Source organism: Cucurbita maxima, unplaced genomic scaffold, assembly GCF_002738345.1.
Source record: "Cucurbita maxima cultivar Rimu unplaced genomic scaffold, Cmax_1.0 Cma_Scf00056, whole genome shotgun sequence".
In the NCBI taxonomy this organism is placed as follows: domain Eukaryota; kingdom Viridiplantae; phylum Streptophyta; class Magnoliopsida; order Cucurbitales; family Cucurbitaceae; genus Cucurbita; species Cucurbita maxima.
In genome coordinates, this window is record NW_019272072.1 from 686,190 (window position 1) to 692,519 (window position 6,330).

Sequence of the window (6,330 nt, forward strand, 5' to 3'; positions counted from 1 at the left end):
AACTCAAAATTTGACCTTTTCTTGGATTTTCTCAATTTAACCTCATTCCAGACCGATTCTCGTAAAAAATATTATGGTCACAATAAGGAGTTTGTGGAAGGAAATTTGAAGTAATTCAGATATTAGAAGCTCAAGAATGGAGGTCCCAAACGTCGACGATGAGACAAGTAGCCCCCTTGGACTCTTTGTTAAAAAATACTTGTAGAAATCTCTTGGTTTTTCATATGAACCCTAAACCAAGTATGAATTAAGGATATATGAAAGAAAAATCCAAATAACTGTGAGTTAAGACCCTAAACCAATCAAAGAGCTCAAGATTTAAGTAATGTTAAAATAATCCACTATCTGAGCTCCGCTGTCTATCAAATTTTAATACTGAGCATTTATAGCATGTTGAGGTTAGATATGAAATTTGATGGTCATTGGATAACGATAAGTAGGTAAACCAAGAAACGGTGTAAAATGACCTTAATGCCCCTATATTATTTCAATATTCACTCGAGAAACAGGGGGTAAAAACTATATTATTTCAAACTCTCCATTGTTGCTTCTACTTTGCATGAAAATGCTTCCACTAAATCATGTTACTAACTAGTTGGTTTGGTTCGGTTCAATTCTTGGGTCCACTAGATTGAATCAACCTAGCTCAATTAAACTCTTGATAATATAAAAATCATAAGTTTCTTAAATTATATTAACTTAAAAGTTTAGCCCCTAATTTTTTTTAGAATGTTTAGCTTTGTGTCTAGTTGATCTCTAGATGCTTAAAAGTATCTAATAAAACTTCTATTTAAGGAACTTTTCTATATAAGTGATGTAAGACTTCAAGTTTATTATTAAGGAATTTTAAAGGAGTGATTTGATATATAGAGGACAAAATATTTATTTGTTTCAAATATCTTATGTTGACCATTCTTTTTTGTCAAGTATTTTGAATATTATCATTGTGAATTACTAATGTCAATTGAATCTCATTAATAACAAAATTAATACTTTAATTTCATCTTCAAAATTTATTTCTACTTAACTCTGTTGACTTATAATCATAATAGTCATCCATACACAAATATTTACAACCTTAAAAGGTAAAATTAGAACGACCCAACTCTTAAAAAATTTTCCTATTTCTTTTCTAGAAATAACTTCACTGCATTTCTTGGTGTCAAAATAGGTTAAGATAGAGAATCTATTCTCTTAAAAAAAAATGATCTTGAAGATTGTGTAATGCTTACTCTAAAACTATTTGTTTATACAGTAGTAATATTCTTTGTTTCTCTCTTCATTTTCTGATTCCTATCTAATGACCCAGGACGTAATCCAGGACGTGAAGAATAAAACAAATGATTTTTTTCCGTGCTTGATTTTGAAATGTTCTAAAAATTTTATCTATTCCACATCTTTCCTAAACTATAAAAAATACCAAGTAGTACAACCGATTAACAATCCAATGCTTTAGTCCACTCAGCCATCTCTCCCCAAATTGAAAAAGGATAATTACTATTATACATAGTATAAAAAATAGAAAATGAAGGCTTGAAAAAAGCCCTTCTTTTATCTCTCTTTATTATCGATATATATAATTATGGAGATATATCGATGGATATCGATAAAATCGATAAATACTTTTATAAGCAATTCCATTTAGATAAATTAGATAAAGTAAGGGCTCAAAAGAAGAGATATCTTCAATCCTAATATATAAATAATACCAATATATTAAAGATGGCTAAAAATATATATTTCTAAATAAAAATAAAATATATAGTACCTCTTTTATTTTATTTCATCCCAAAAGTCTTTGTCATTTTATTTCCACGGCCTGGCCTCCACCTGTCCAGGGTTGAGCCCTGGGATTTGACGGCGGACTTAAAAAGCCACTTACAGACGCTTTACGCCCAATCATTTCGGATAACACTTGCATCCTCTGTATTACCGTGGCTGCTGGCACAGAGTTAGCCGATGCTTATTCCCCAGATACCGTCATTGCTTCTTCTTCGGGAAAAGAAGTTCACGACTTGTAGGCCTTCTACCTCCACGCGGCATTGCTTCGTTAGGCTTTCGCCCATTGCGAAAAATTTCCCATTGCTGCCTCCCGTAGGAGTCTGGGCCGTGTCTCAGTCCCAGTGTGGCTGATCATCCTCTCGGACCAGCTACTGATCATCGCCTTGGTAAGCTATTGCCTCACCAACTACCTAATCAGACGCGAGCCCCTCCTAGGGCGGATTCCTCCTTTTTCTCCTCAGCGTACGGGGTATTAGCAGCCGTTTCCAGCTGTTGTTCCCCTCCCAAGGGCAGGTTCTTACGCGTTACTCACCCGTCGGCCACTGGAAACACCACTTCCCATCCGACTTGCATGTGTTAAGCATGTCGCCAATGTTCATCCTGAGTCAGGATCGAACTCTCCATGAGATTCATAGTTGCATTACTTATAGCTTCCTTGTTCGTAGGCAAAGCTAATTCGGAATTGTCTTTCATTCCAAGGCCTAACTTCTATCCATGTGCTTCATATTGGCCTGGAGTACGCTCCCAAAAATAGGGCCATCCCCAGCCCCTCACGTCAATCCCACGAGCCTCTTATCCATTCTCATTCGATCACGGCGGGGGAGCAAGTAAAAATAGAAAAAGTCATATTGGGTTTAAGGATAATCAGGCTCGAACCGATGACTTCCGCCACGTCAAGGCGACACTCTACCGCTGAGTTATATCCCTTCCCTTGCCCCTATTGAGAAATAGAACTGTCTAATCCTAAGGCAAAGGGGCGAGAAACTCAACGCCACTATTCTTGAACAACTTGGAATTGGGCCTTCCTTCTTTTCGCATTATTAAGGATACGAAAATGAAAATAATGGGCAAAATTGGATTCAATTGTCAACTTCTCCTATCGTAAATAGGATTGACTACGGATTCGAGCCATAGCACACAGTTTCATAAAACCGTACGATTTTCCCGATCTAAATAAAGCAGGTTTTACATGAAGAAGATTTGGCTCAGCATGTTCTATTCGATACGGGTAGGAAAAGAACCCAACTCGGTATTATTAAAAAAATAGAGAAATCATAACCCAGTCAAGATGATATGGATCAACTCCTTCTTCTTGTGCCAAAGATCTTACCATTTCCGAAGGAACTGAAAGAAATGATTTTAGTAACGAATAGTGGACAAGTTGGTGTATTACCAAATCACGCACCTATTGCCACAGGTGTAGATATAGGTATTTTGAGAATACGCCTTACGGATAATGACAGATGGTTAACGATGGCTCTGATGGGTGGTTTTGCTAGAATATGCAATAATGAGATCACTATTTTAGTAAATGATGCGGAGAAGGCTAGTGACATTGATCCACAAGAAGCTCAACAAACTCTTGAAATAACGGAAGCTAACTCGAGGAAAGCTCAGGGCAAGAGACAAACAATCTAGGCCAATTTAGCTCTCAGACGAGCTAGGACACGAGTAGAGGCTATCAATGGTGTACCTAGTTGATCCGTCTAAATAATCAAGTGAAATGAAATTTTCATGTAAAAAAGAATTACAATTAAAAAATGAAATAAATATAGATAAATATAGAGTGGGATGGAAAAGATAGAAAATCAATAGAATGAGTAGAAAAACTTATTAGATACCACAGAGGCAACGGTATCTAATAAGTTCTACCTACTATTGGATTTGAACCAAAGACTCTCGCCGTATGAAAGCAATACTCTAACCACGGAGTTAAGTAGGTCATTTATCATCACAAAGAAAAACAAATGGGCCCTATCACATCGATAGATTATAAATCTAATATTATTGATAAGCAATACCAAACAAACAAATCAACAAAATGGATCAGAGAATATTCATCTTGACAAGAAATAATCTACATGATAAGATATGTATCACAAGCACAAGGGCTATAGCTCAGTTGGTAGAGCACCTCGTTTACACACGCGCCAATGTTTTTTAGAGAAGTACATCATGCAATCAAAAAGGTTGATCTTATTAAGAAATCGATGTCTTACTCCATTACTTTTAGGAAACAAAACAAGAGAACAGCAGCCTGACAAAAGAAAGGTTCGGTCCGAATCGAGTGCCCCATTTAGGCACTAAAAAAAAATCCATCATTGATTTGAGATATTGATAAGGTGAATACCCAGTCTATTCAATGCTAGGCATAATGAGTATCAGGACCTCAAACAAAATTATCTTTCGTCCTATCTTATGAACAACTTTAAGGTGTATGAAGTTTCATATTTTATGCTTTAAGCAGAAGCAGGACGATAGAGATTCCATTTAACTTAAGTTGATCTAGGTTAGAAGCAGACCTACGTCAGGATAACCCTTCTTTGAAACACTTTGGTAGTGCTCCTAGATTCGAATCAAAACAATGAATCAGAGCACATGGAACCATCTCTTTTTCTTTCTGTCAAGAAAAGATCTGGTAGACTAACTTGCTTATTATTTACAGCAGTTAATGAAAGAGCCAAATGCAAAAAAATGCATGTTGGGTCTTTGAAACAGTTTAAATCATTTTGATAATAATAAGTTTGATCTGTTTTACAGAGAAGGTCTATGGTTCGAGTCCGTATAGCCCTATATTTTTAATAATTAAAAAAAAGAATTGTTTTCCTTTCCTCATTATTGTTTGTATTTGTATTGTTTGTAACTGTCCACTTGATTTGGTTCATCATTAATGTCTCATCTTTGTAGATAAATTACATATGCAAATTTGCCTATTTTCCCATACAAAATCAAGAAATTTGTAATACTTCTTCTCTTTGGGCTACCTACCCCAATTCTAGTAAATTTTGGGTTTCAAAATCATGACATGAAACCGGTTAAAAACTCCACCCTAACCCAATGCAAATCGAATGCACTAGTAAATCACATGGATCTACGAACGACTTACTGTATTTGATTTGTGGCCAAGCTAGAGTTTGAGACTAGTAAATCACATGGATCTACGAACGACTTACTGTATTTGATTTGTGGCCAAGCTAGAGTTTGAGAGTTTGGTAACTTTCATTGTAAACATTGTCAAATAGGCTTTTCTCTTGGTATACTTTATCTAGTACAGCACAAAACTAAAGTAGTCGTCTTCTCTTTCCTTATTCAATCACTAAAAGTTCCTAAATAGAAGTTCCTACTTTAATATATAAATTATATATAAATATATAATATTTATTATATATTTATTATGGATATAATAGATATTATATAAATAGGATTCTAGTGGATGAATCTTCAAACGAGACATGTACCGAAGCAAACAAACGAAAGGAGGTGATTCGGTAAAAAAAAATGAATTGTTTTTTTGAGGATTACTTAAAACAACAATTCATTTCAATTCGAATCGACTAATCCGGTATATTTTCCACATTGATAGGAGTACGTTTATGTTTCTGCTTTACGAATATGATATTTTCTGGGTATTTCTAATAATATCAAGTGTTATTCCGATTTTGGCATTTCTTATTTCTGGAGTTTTAGCCCCTCTTAGCAAAGAGCCAGAGAAACTTTCGAGTTATGAATCGGGAATAGAACCAATGGGCGATGCTTGGGTACAATTTCGAATCCGTTATTATATATTTGCTCTAGTTTTTGTTGTTTTTGATGTTGAAACGGTTTTTCTTTATCCATGGGCAATGAGTTTTGATGTATTAGGGGTATCCGTCTTTATAGAAGCTTTAATTTTCGTGCTTATCCTAATTGTCGGTTTAGTTTATGCATGGCGAAAAGGAGCATTGGAATGGTCTTAGTTTTTGAATATTCAGACAATTAAAAAAAACATTGAGACAGTTATGAATTCCATCGAGTTTCCCTTACTTGATCGAACAACCCAAACTTCAGTTATTTCAACTACATCAAATGATCTTTCAAATTGGTCAAGACTCTCCAGTTTATGGCCGCTTCTCTATGGTACCAGTTGTTGCTTCATTGAATTCGCTTCATTAATAGGTTCACGATTCGACTTTGATCGTTATGGACTGGTACCAAGATCTAGTCCTAGACAGGCAGACTTAATTTTAACAGCGGGTACGGTAACAATGAAAATGGCTCCTTCTTTAGTAAGATTATATGAGCAAATGCCTGAACCAAAATATGTTATTGCTATGGGAGCATGTACAATTACAGGAGGGATGTTCAGTACCGATTCTTATAGTACTGTTCGGGGAGTCGATAAGTTAATTCCTGTCGATGTGTATTTGCCGGGTTGTCCACCTAAACCCGAGGCTGTTATAGATGCAATAACAAAACTTCGTAAGAAAATATCTCGAGAAATCTATGAAGATCGAATTAAGTCTCAAGAGGATAATCGGTTTTTTACTACCAACCACAAATTTCATGTTG